The 12,886-nt window shown below is 44.4% G+C and overlaps 1 protein-coding gene across 1 annotated transcript in view; it reads left to right on the forward strand.

The window, feature by feature from the left end:
- Positions 1-12,886, forward strand: part of LOC142557181 (lysosomal alpha-mannosidase-like) — a 210,057-nt gene that overhangs the window by 38,895 nt on the left and 158,276 nt on the right. The window contains exons 10-13 of the mRNA XM_075668853.1: positions 85-131; positions 6,684-6,731; positions 7,275-7,315; positions 10,433-10,479. The gene's annotated coding sequence lies outside the window, so the exon portion shown is untranslated. The remainder of the gene's footprint in view (positions 1-84; positions 132-6,683; positions 6,732-7,274; positions 7,316-10,432; positions 10,480-12,886) is intronic.

Below are 12,886 nucleotides of genomic sequence, written 5' to 3' on the forward strand. Positions count from 1 at the left end.
GACTATTCGTAATCGTTACGTTCATACAGCTTCAATGTGAGAATGCTGACCTTGTTGACGTAATGCCTTTTGTCTCATGTGCAGGACTGACAGTGATAGCCTGGAGGATCATCGAGTACCTCCTGTACTAAGTAAATATCCAATCTTTTCTATGCCCTCCTAACGAAAAATTTGTCTGTCGGGTGAGAGAACGAATGGCTGATAACCCCGTAAGCAAGCAAAAAATGCAATAGCTCACACCCACGTAAGCCAGAGCCTAGAAGCGCTCAGCAAAGTGAAGCAAACAGTTCATACATTCATTGGAATCCCCCATACAATGCACAGAACATATGTTTCAATAAAGAACAATCTCAAAACAACTCAAATCTCAAAACAACAACTCAAAATCTCTGAAGTACTTGACTCGTCGGGAATAGTTGATATGCTCTTTTTAGATTTTAGCAACGCGTTCGATAAGGTACCCCACGAAAAATTAATCTAGAAGCTCGAGTGCATTGCACTCTAAAAACAAAGAGAGTTCCGGGCACTCTCTTTGAGGGAGTTGCGGCTTGTCCCATATTTCACTCTCTTTTCGAGAGTAGATCGACCCTCTTTGACAGAGAGTACGTCAACTCCTGTTGACTGAGTTTTGTTACTCCACCGCAAGGGATTGCTAGTACTCTTCTGCAGAGTGATAATACTCTTCCCACAGGGAGTGCTAATACTCTCACCGCAGGGGTAATGGCACTCCACCAGACCGAGTACTACTATTCCCCCAAACAGAGTGCTAGTGCTCTTCCCAATTTCCAGTCCAATAAGTCGTGGCCACGCATGCAGGCAGGAAATCAGATCAAATTAGGGCTGCTGATATACCGTTCCCTAGGCGGCTCCTCGGAGTCAGTGGCCCAATTTCAAGCGGCCTTCATAGTAGGCGTGAGCAAAGTTATGCAGAATTTTAGTCATTTTTCCTGGCTATTTGCTGTCTACCATGAGGCGTGACTGCTCGGAATCGGCCTATGCGTATGCGTCCCGAACGCCACTGCGGAGAAGAAAAAACCTTTAATCCGCAATTATTTTCGCAAATTTCACAATCAGGAGTCACATAATCTATTTGAAACGCAATATTCAAGGGAATCACACACTTAAGAAGAACCACAGTGCTCTATACGTCACGTGGATTCGAACCCGCGTACACTCGCATGTATACAATTCAAAGCACACATCCTAACCATTACACCACAGAGCCACCACGCCCAGTGGCGTTCTTTTAGAGGTTATATATATATAACAAATGTATTTGAGGAATCGGCTGCAGTGGGTGGGGTTTCTCTGCAGTGCGCTGTGCTGTTGTGTACTGGAATACGTTTGCGTTTGCATCATTTCCATTCCTTGCTACGACTAACGAAGGAATACAACGTAGACGACAACGTGAGAACTATTCACGGCTTGTCGTCACCCCAGGAAAATAACCAATGTGCCGTTCAGCTCACGATCGAGTGCTTTTCCAGTCCATGCATTATATGGTCTCCGAAAATACGCGGATACAATGTATCGTGCCAACCATCCACGTATGTGAATTTATTTCGCGCGTATACTGGTGAGCATTTCTGTTTATTTTTTCCGCCAGTTCCATTCGTATGTGATCAACTGCGACGCCAGTACCAGGCATTTCGACGTTCCTCACGCTGCCGTGTAGGCGTTCTTTTCAAGTGCATTAGTTCAGAGTTTGGTTCAGTCCACTGTGAGCTGTTGTCCTGCATTAGCAGCGGATCGTTAGCGTTTTGAAGCGCACGCATTCCAGCATTTGGAGACTGCTTATGCCGATAGCCCCGTCACATGCATTGGCACGCATGTTTAAATGACTAATGTGTCCACTTGTTACGCGTGCACTGCTCGTATCCTGTGGCAGTGCTCGTTCTAAAAGCTTCGAAGACCATCTACACTCATACGTGTGTTCAGTATGTATGCACAGGATGACTTGCCGGCTAGCTGGTCGAGCATTTTAGAAGAAACAGCTCAACACAAGGACGACGCAATAACATGGACCACACCACGAAGCGCATGTGTGGTTGATGCTTTTTTTCGCGCTGGTGTTAGCGCTGTTTCTTCTTGCACGATACACGCACACCACAGGTACGCGATAGTTTAGGAGCATAGGGCGTTAACTTTGTTTTCCCCGTTTCCTCTCAGCGTCAACGGCACAATGCCTTGCCCGGAATTGTGCACGCTTACCCCCATATTCAGAAATGCATCATAACTTGAAGCCCATGCTTGACTTGATCTAAATGACGCAAGTCGAGAACGCACCAAAATAAAGGCAGTGAGCGTCTGGGGGACGTTCGCACCAGGCGTCGTTTACATAAAGTCAAGCGTGAGCTTCGTATTAATATACATTTCTGAATACGAGGGTTAGTCGTCTACTTCTCACAGAAAATGTCGAAGAAACGCCCACCAAAACCAGGCACATTCGTAAACGTAACTAGGCAATACGAAGCTCCATAAAAAAAGAGTGGTATTAAAAGCTTTCAGTATTTTTCTTTACTCCGATATGGTTGCGGTCTCGTGGCTTCAATGTACAGAGATAGTGCAGCGTTAGCTAAAAAGCATGAATTTCCGAACTCCATGCCAAAATAAGCTTGTAAAATCATTTAGGTGCTAGAATCCAGGGTTTGTAGCGATCCTTGAAAACCCTTTATTTCTAAAATGCCATGTTCAAGGCATTGAAAACCCTGGAATGTTTAGAAGTACTGGAAAGTCCTTAAATTTGTACACTTGGCTAGGCTTCGCAGACATTGCCAAGCGTTTTTTTTCCCTTCTGTGACACTCTTCGCATGTCGCAGAGAATTGTCTGTGGAGGTAATAGAAGGAAAGCGACATCCTTTAAGTTGAAATTACAAAGGAGCTGCAGATACCAGTTTTAGGCACATGGAACCGGCGATAAATGTACTTGGAGGAGCAGAAGCAGGAAGCTCAACAGTTGAGGCATTCAAAGAAAAGCCGTGATGAGTAAGTCGAGAGCTATAGACATAAAAAAAGGAAGTTACAAATGACTATTGCTTATTTGATGGTGAAAAGCTGAGGCAACAGATGACATCACATACACTGTCAAACAGTATTCAAAAACTGCAAATGTTGCAGGTCCAAGTAGTTAATTGTGCTATTGCAGAAAAACTTTCAGCGTGTTCTTGAAATGCTTCCTTGCGTGCGTTTAGTGATGGGCGGTGAAAGGCAAATTAGCAGTCTTTTAAATGTTTGAAATCAGTGAAATGCGATTTGTTTTGTTTTCTTTTGTTTGCATTAAAGTTAACGATGTTGTTGAACAAGTTATTCCCTGTCCAAACTACTAAAAAAATCGCACGAGGTCCTTGAAGTTACTGTGTCGGGGCCTCGGAAAGTGCTTGAAAACCATTGATTTTTTTCTTCAATATTGCTACGAACCCAGTAGAACAACTATCATGGAGTAAAAACCTTGGCTGAACAGGGGCTTATACGAAGAGCACAGGAAGACTAGAAATGCAGTAGTAGGCATAGAGGGCCCTGAAATAAATGTGCCACATCTGCTCGTCTACCTTATGTTTCTGCATTGACTATCACATTTTTAATAGAAGTGCACTTCCTGTTCTACTCCAATAAACGCAACATTACCGACTCCAGTGTGGGGCAGTCCTTCAGCCAGTGCAGAACTCTTTCTGTACATCCATGTCAGCTCTGTCATTTTTCCAGCATTGTAATACAAGATTTGCTAAACTGGTTTCGCAGAATATGAGCAGTATACTCTTAAATTAGCTGTTTATGTGTATGCACAAGTTCAGGTCCTCACTTTGGTTGCATCACAAATTGCCATACCTCAATAGATACAAGAAACAACTTTATTATAGTTTAATAAAATCCAAACAGTAATAATCACAACAATATAATGACATACATTTCTTTTGGTATGTATACAGCCCATGTCTTGGCACTGTATAAATTCAACTATACATCGCAAGTACTGTGTCCTGACCACCATTATTCACATGTGTAAAACCATCACAGCAATTCTTCAACAAATATCACAGTGATTAGTGACATACACTTTGTAACTGCTTTACATGAGCATAATGTATACAAATGGTCCCTGTGTACCTACACATGACTAGTGCCACCCGAGTACTATTACTCACAGGTGTAAAACCAACAAAGCAGTTCTTTAAAAATATCACAGCGCTTAGTTGGGTTAATATCACAGCGCAAGGTGGGTTAGTATGCTGGCGTCATCCGCCTTCTCGAAGCTGGGTACTATAGACGTATTACAAGGCGTTCTTAATGAGCAGTCCAGAGGCAACAAGCATAGCGGTATGTTGTGATCTGAAATGCCTTCAATAATTTCTGTCTGTGCTTGGTGCCCTGAAAAATGATCGCTTATTAGTATAAGGTCAAGGATATTGTTTGCGGAACCTTGCTTACGCGTCGGTTCTAGGATTATTTGGTGAAGGTTAAATGATAACATTAGGTCAAACAGAATTTCTGAAGAAGATGATGTGTGATGCATAGTTATCCAGTCTACGTCTGGAAGGTTAAAGTCTCCCATAAGGATGATTCTACAGTTGTTAGCATATCGGTGTAGAAACTCATGAATGGCAGAAATGCTCTCATCACCCGAAGAGGGGCTTCTATAGAAGCAACCCACACAAATAGTAGTACTGTTACAAAGAATCCTGCAAAACACGCTTTCAGCACCTGACACATCTGGCAGTAAAACAAATGGAAGGTTTTTCTTAATCACAAGAGCCACGCCACCACCACGGGAACTCCGATCTTTTCGAATGACTGAATAGTTAGGTGGAATGATTTCATGGTTGGAAACATCCGGTGAAAGCCACGTTTCCGTGACGGCGACTATATCAGGTTCGCGATCAGTTAACAGGTTTTCGAAAGATTCTATTTTGTTTAGTAAGCTTCTTGCATTTACATTTATGATTGTTAGTTGTCTTATCGAGCTCTTCTCCGCGTCATTGGCGGGCCGCTTATTTTGCTTGATTCCGCTTCGTTTTCTTTGAGGGTTACTTTGTCACTGGTTTCTTCGTCCCAAACAAAGGCGCGACTGTTAATGTACAGTTTGTCGAAGGCAAGGGACACTTTGTCGTGTTTGTCGCGATTTTCTTTGGCACTATTCCAGTTTCTTTCTAATGTCTCGTATTTTAGGAGAAAAATCTTCCCCGATGGCATATTTTGAACCTTTAAGTTTAAAACCTTTCTTCAATATTGCCGATTTGTCGCGGGAATTTAGAAGTTTAAAAACTACCGGCCTAGTCTTTTTCGTTTGCCGTCTGCCCAACCGGTGTATGCGTTCTATGGTAACTGCAGGGTCCAGCTGTAGGATATCTTGTATGATATCTCCGCTAACTATCTGCTCAAAACTGTCGCTTGTTTCTTCTTCTGATTCCTGTATGCCATAAACAATTAAGTTAGCTCTCCTGCTTCTATTCTCAAGGTCATCGATTTTTTGTTCCATTGTTTCTATTACGCGACACATGCGGGAAATCTCGGTCTGACAAGATTGTACTTTATTTTCTAGAAGTGCAATGGCATCTAATTTGGTCCCTATATCTGCAAGACGTTCTTCCTTTATTTCTTTGGTATCAGCAGCAATTTCCTTTAGTTGCCTAACGATGTCCTTTAGTTCAGGGCCGGGGTTTGTTTCGACGTCTCCCGATAACAGTAGCAACTTCCACAGAAACACAGCCATATCAAACACCCCGTGACATAGCTGCGGGCACGGCAGCACCACCAAAAAACGGTTGCTAGTGCGGAAGCATTTTCCAAACGGCCTTCTCACCTGCACAACGAAGATGAGGGGATTAGTGCACCGCATGCTAGTAGTACCGCCGTGCCCACTGCCAATGCAGTGCCCGTGCGGGATATATATGGTCCACTCTTGTGGTGGCGCTCGCAGCGGCTTATGCGCCGAACAGTCTGCGCATGTTGCCGTCTCAAGGTGACTTGGTCGATGAAGGTCCGATGATGTCAGCGTATCCCACACGTGGACGAGTGCTTCATTCACCGGTGGGGTGACAAAGGTTATCCCGGGATGGTCGATGCTGCTCTTGGTGCCATGAAAACACAGACCAAGGGCGAGCTGCACAACGAAGATGAGCGAATTAGTGCACCGCATGCTAGTTGTGCCGCCGTGCCCACAGCGTTTGTCGCCATTGTTGTCGTGCTGCGAAACCCATGAAAGGCCGCGCGGGAGCCGATCGGCTTTATATGGCAGAGTTGGGTAAAGGGCAATTATGCCTCTCGATTAGATGCGGGCGGTAAAATGAGGACATGCGCAGTGCAGCGTGGGAACAGGCTTAGTGCAGCCGCGCACTTGGATTGTTGCCATGTCTCGATGCAGCGGGAGGGCATGATTTTGCGTTCACTACTGTTTCTACAGGGGATATGTTTGTGGGTACAAAAAATTGAATCGCTATTCCGGCCTGGCAAAATGGGATGTGCAGCGAAGCTGTTGAAAACCACCACAACTGCTGAGGGCAGTTTGCAATGTATTATACCAGATGCCATATTTATGTGTGGCGTAAGGCTCAAATTACATGTCAATGCGGCCGCATAAAGCGTTTGTATGCAGTGTGCCGGTAGCCCTTACGGTCACTGAACAGTTCTGTAATTTTGTTTCAGTTTCCGTAGTAATGAGTTAATCTTCGTATATTTTGTTTTTGCAGGAGCGAGCAAACCATGGAACTCCAGGGAGCTGCCATCTGCATGAAGTGGTAGCGTCCACTAACTTGTTTCATCATGAGAGCAAATAACGCTGCTTGTGCAATGGTGTTGCGGGGATAGATGCAAACAAGAGGAAGCATACGTAAAATATACAATTGAATACCAATAACTGACTAAAAAACGAGAGTTGGCGACAGCTAAGAAATTGTCGCCGTCAGTTGCACAACAGATTGGCCTCTTCTCCATAAATAGTGCTGATCCGTGGCAAAGCTCGTTTTACCGACTGCATGGAACTTCGGAAATAAATTTTCAACAGAAACAGAGTGATCCTTCATATCACAGCTAGTTGTTGGACAATGGTAACAAAAAGAAATATTAAAATAAAGAAGTTTTATTTGTTGAGCACAGCTTTCAAAGCTCAGTTTAGGTCTGGGCGGGCAGTCAGGGTGAAGGGGTGATCTTTTCGGAGTGACAGTCGATACGAGACCTTCTATTTATTCTCACCTAATAAGTACATGCAATCGACAAGACCTTGAATAGGAAGACAATGTTTTGCTTTTCCGTCATGACACCGCTTTTCTCTTTCTTTTCAGCACGACGTTTGAGCTGGTTCTCATCGTCGTTATAGTCATCGGTAAGCGATATTTTGTTTATGCACTCATTTGTGTAGTTGGCTATGGTTAGTGGAACAAAACAATGACCGCTAAATACCTAGCCTAATGTTATATATGTTCTACGCATCGCTTTGAGTCACCGTGGCTTTAGTATTTCAGGTGTACCATTGCTGGCGGGAGGGTATTACATATTTCCAATTGAGATATTGACAATGTACAACAAAGACACAGATATTTGGAACTGGCTGTGGTTGCTTAGTGGATATAGTGTTGGGCCGCTAAGTACGACATTACAGGATCAAATCCTGGCCACAGCGGCCGCATTTCGATGCGGACGAAGTGCAAAGACACCCTTGTACATATATTTATGTGCACGTTAAAGAACCTCAAGTGGTACAAGGCAATCTGGAGTCCACCACTATGGCGTGCCTCATAATCAGATAGTGGTTTTTGCACGCAAAACCCAATTAATTTTTTAAAGCAGACATCGAGATTCAGGCATGTGTAGATGTATGCTAACCTGCAAATTGATCTCAAGCCATGTTCTCGTGATGCAAATACATAAATCTTTAGAAGGATCGACATTTGTGCGAGTTGGCCCTGGTTGAACATCTTGAAGGGGCAGCTATAGTGAAGAAAGAAGGCAGGAACATGTTGCACAACTCAGTTCGATCCGTTAAATTGTGTTAACTTTACTCGGTTTAGTGTGTAATGTCTTGTAGTCTTTGGTCATCTTTTACAAAAGTGACGACAATATTTTCGTGCGATTTCGATGCTTTCTAGCTAGACCACTCACAAGCTACGCCGAAATCAAAACACCAAATCCCGCAAAGAAACAGCGTTGTGGTGGGTGCAACTGCGCCACTCGTGAAGATGAAAACGACGTTAATTGCATTCTCGGGTTTTACGTGCCAGAACTGCAATAGGATTATGAGGCACGCCGTGGTGGTGTGCTCACGTATAATTTTGACTACCTCGGGCTATTTAACGTGCAATCAAAGCACGGTACGTGGGCATTTTGGCATTTCACCCCCGGCAGAACGCATCCGCTGCGGTCACGATTGAGTGCATGCCGTCGGGCTTAGCAGCGCAACGCTACAGCCACTATGTCACCACGGTGGGTGAAGGCAATGCATGATGCTCGTTGGGGGAATAATTGCGGCCATCAGTGTATTTAGAGGTGTATATGTAAATGAATTCACGAATTCCATGCCACTTTTTTCATAGTGGAACTTATGCTTTCTTGCAGACTTTCGAAGAATTAGCAGATACCACGCACCAAATAGCCCTGATAATGGAATATTCCAAATGTTCGGCATTCCAAGGAAAAGATTTGGGATGCTGAACTAAAATACGGCTTGCTACATTTCCTTGAATTGAACAATGTCTCTTATATTCAGCGACTTCTATATCATTCATGGCAGTGGCTTGTAAAGGGAAATTTATGCGTTATGCATGCATTTTAGTAGGTAAATTCAAGTTGGCCCAGAGCTAGAACTTCCTCTTAAGTTTTGATTGCAACAGTAGAAATCCACGCTCTCAACAGGATATACGACGTCTCGGGGTGGAGCAGGGAAGCTTTTGCATTGTTGTCTTTCAAACCACGATATGCGTTTAGCTGCCTTTATTGGTGGCCGTCGAGTAACTTTGAGCCAAAAGCCAGAGCTGTTATCAGGGCACTCAAACGAGAATATCCGGGCATTCAAACGAGAGCAAAACGAGGTCATCCGGGCAACCAATCAAAACATTAAAAATGAAGTCTCTGGCCCCGAACCCTTTATACAGGACCCCATTACATATGCTAGTTACTGCCCAAACAAAATATTATAAATATTGCTTCCGAGTTCTTAGTGTTTGTCCACACTATCGCTCAAGCTGTAAGCCCTAGTGGGCTGAACTGTTACTTGTCATTTCCAATCGCAGCGTTCACAGGGCAGCTACAGAGCACCAAATACACACTTCCTTGTCATCTTTTGGCGATGAGTGGTGAACGCCAGCAGCCCGCGAGCGCCGCGGCGCGGGTTTTGCATTACCCCAAGAGATGGCGCCATGCTGTGTGGCGTTTCGTTCAGGCGCTTCTGCATGGAGCGATGGCTTTGCGGTTCTAGTGCTGTGCTGAGAAGCACGAGGGGGCGATGTCAGATGCTGGCCGCGGTGACGGCATTTCAGTGGTGGCTAAATGCAAAAAACACCGGCGCCACGTGCAATGGGGGTACGGTAAACATCTCCTGGTGGTCAAAATTAATCCGGAGTCCCCCACTACGGCGTGCCTCATAATAAAATCATGGTTTTGGCGCGTAGGACTACAGAATTCATTCTTATTCTATCTGGGCAGTACACCCTGTCGCCCTGGCGGCTTTCGCCGCCTGTCCTGTATCGTTGAGCCGGTTTTCTTTTCCTCGCTGGGTAGCGTCCATATGGCCCAGTGCGGATGTAGAACGCTCCATAAATAAGCATGCCGCTTAGTGCACTACAAGACGGGCGTCGACCCGAAACCCTGGCTTGCGTGCTGAAGAACTTGTCGTTGGTCAAATAAGTGGCGTTCATGTATCATTGTGATAATGCATCGCTTCTGTTCAATTTATGCATACATATATATAGATATAATAAGCACCTGAACAAAGTATCATTTCAATATTATTAATGAATGGTTAACGAAATGCACTGCAGATTAATTATGTCATAAAGTATTGGCGGAAATAGATAGCCAAGTGTGTCCGTATTGCTGTCGACACTATCAGTAGAAATGTTATAAGCCTACACGCTAGTATTAAACGTACCTTATTATTTCCAGAAACATCACGATTTCGCAGAGTGGCCCTCTGACTCAAGAGCGTGACACTGACAGGAAGATCTCGAGCGTCGAGATCACCGATGCAGCACATAGTATTTAATTAAGCCACATACGAACAACCTGAATTAGACAAAATATTGTGAGCACCTCTCATTCCCAATTTTGTCTCGAATAAAACCACATCTTTGCATGAAATATACCTTGCGAGATTTCCACAAAGGTGATTTGGCACTCGACAGGGATTGAAAATTATATAGGTGACTATTCGTAATCGTTACGTTCATACAGCTTCAATGTGAGAATGCTGACCTTGTTGACGTAATGCCTTTTGTCTCATGTGCAGGACTGACAGTGATAGCCTGGAGGATCATCGAGTACCTCCTGTACTAAGTAAATATCCAATCTTTTCTATGCCCTCCTAACGAAAAATTTGTCTGTCGGGTGAGAGAACGAATGGCTGATAACCCCGTAAGCAAGCAAAAAATGCAATAGCTCACACCCACGTAAGCCAGAGCCTAGAAGCGCTCAGCAAAGTGAAGCAAACAGTTCATACATTCATTGGAATCCCCCATACAATGCACAGAACATATGTTTCAATAAAGAACAATCTCAAAACAACTCAAATCTCAAAACAACAACTCAAAATCTCTGAAGTACTTGACTCGTCGGGAATAGTTGATATGCTCTTTTTAGATTTTAGCAACGCGTTCGATAAGGTACCCCACGGAAAATTAATCTAGAAGCTCGAGTGCATTGCACTCTAAAAACAAAGAGAGTTCCGGGCACTCTCTTTGAGGGAGTTGCGGCTTGTCCCATATTTCACTCTCTCTTCGAGAGTACATCGACCCTCTTTGACAGAGAGTACGTCAACTCCTGTTGACTGAGTTTTGTTACTCCATCGCAAGGGATTGCTAGTACTCTTCTGCAGAGTGATAATACTCTTCCCACAGGGAGTGCTAATACTCTCACCGCAGGGGTAATGGCACTCCACCAGACCGAGTACTTCTACTCCCCCAAACAGAGTGCTAGTGCTCTTCCCAATTTCCAGTCCAATAAGTCGTGGCCACGCATGCAGGCAGGAAATCAGATCAAATTAGGGCTGCTGATATACCGTTCCCTAGGCGGCTCCTCGGAGTCAGTGGCCCAATTCCAAGCGGCCTTCATAGTAGGCGTGAGCAAAGTTATGCAGAATTTTAGTCAGTTTTCCTGGCTATTTGCTGCCTACCATGAGGCGTGACTGCTCGGAATCGGCCTATGCGTATGCGTCCCGAACGCCACTGCGGAGAAGAAAAAACCTTTAATCCGCAATTATTTTCGCAAATTTCACAATCAGGAGTCACATAATCTAATTAGAACGCAATAGTCAAGGGAATCACACACTTACGAAGAACCACAGTGCTCTATACGTCACGTGGATTCGAACCCGCGTGCACTCGCATGTATACAATTCAAAGCACACATCCTAACCATTACACCACAGAGCCACCACGCCCAGTGGTGTTCTTTTAGAGGTTATATATATCATTATCATCATCATCATCAGCCTGGTTACGCCCACTGCAGGGTAAAGGCCTCTCCCATACTTCTCCAACAACCCCGGTCATGTACTAATTGCGGCCATGCCGTCCCTGCAAACTTCTTTATCTCATCCGCCCACCTAACTTTCTGCCGCCCCCTGCTACGCTTCCCTTCCCTTGGGATCCAGTCCGTAACCCTTAATGACCATCGGTTATCTTCCCTCCTCATTACATGTCCTGCCCATGCCCATTTCTTTTTCTTGATTTCAACTAAGATGTCATTAACTTGCGTTTGTTCCCTCACCCAATCTGCACTTTTCTTATCCCTTAACGTTACACCTATCATTCTTCTTTCCATAGCTCGTTGTGTCGTCCTCAATTTGAGTAGAACCCTTTTCGTAAGCCTCCAGGTTTCTGCCCCGTAGGTGAGTACTGGTAAGACACAGCTATTATATACTTTTCTCTTGAGGGATAACGGCAACCTGCTGTTTATGATTTGGGAATGCCTGCCAAACGCACTCCAGCCCATTCTTATTCTTCTGATTATTTCCGTCTCATGATCCGGATCCGCCGTCACTACCTGCCCTAAGTAGATGTACTCCCTTACGACTTCCAGTGCCTCGCTGCCTATTGTAAATTGCTGTTCTCTCCCGAGACTGTTAAGCATTACTTTAGTTTTCTGCATATTAATATTTAGACCCACTCTTCTGCTTTGCCTCTCCAGGTCAGTGAGCATGCATTGGAATTGGTCCCCTGAGTTACTAAGCAAGGCAATATCATCAGCGAATCGCAAGTTACTAAGGTATTCTCCATTAACTTTTATCCCCAATTCTTCCCAATCCAGGTCTCTGAATACCTCCTGTAAACACGCTGTGAATAGCATTCGAGATATCGTATCTCCCTGCCTGACGCCTTTCTTTATTGGGATTTTGTTACTTGCTTTACGGAGGACTACGGTGGCTGTGGAGCCGCTATAGATATCTTCCAGTATTTTTACATATGGCTCATCGACACCCTGATTCCGTAATGCCTCCATGACTGCTGAGGTTTCGACAGAATCAAACGCTTTCTCGTAATCAATGAAAGCTATATATAAGGGTTGGTTATATTCCGCACATTTCTCTATCGCATGATTGATAGTGTGAATATGGTCTAAGGTTGAGTATCCTTTACGGAATCATGCCTGGCCTTTTCCTTGACAGAAGTCTAAGGTGTTCCTGATTCTATTTGCGATTACCTTAGTAAATAGTTTGTAGGCAACGGACAGTAAGCTGATAGGT

Source organism: Dermacentor variabilis, chromosome 9, assembly GCF_050947875.1.
Source record: "Dermacentor variabilis isolate Ectoservices chromosome 9, ASM5094787v1, whole genome shotgun sequence".
NCBI classification, from domain to species: domain Eukaryota; kingdom Metazoa; phylum Arthropoda; class Arachnida; order Ixodida; family Ixodidae; genus Dermacentor; species Dermacentor variabilis.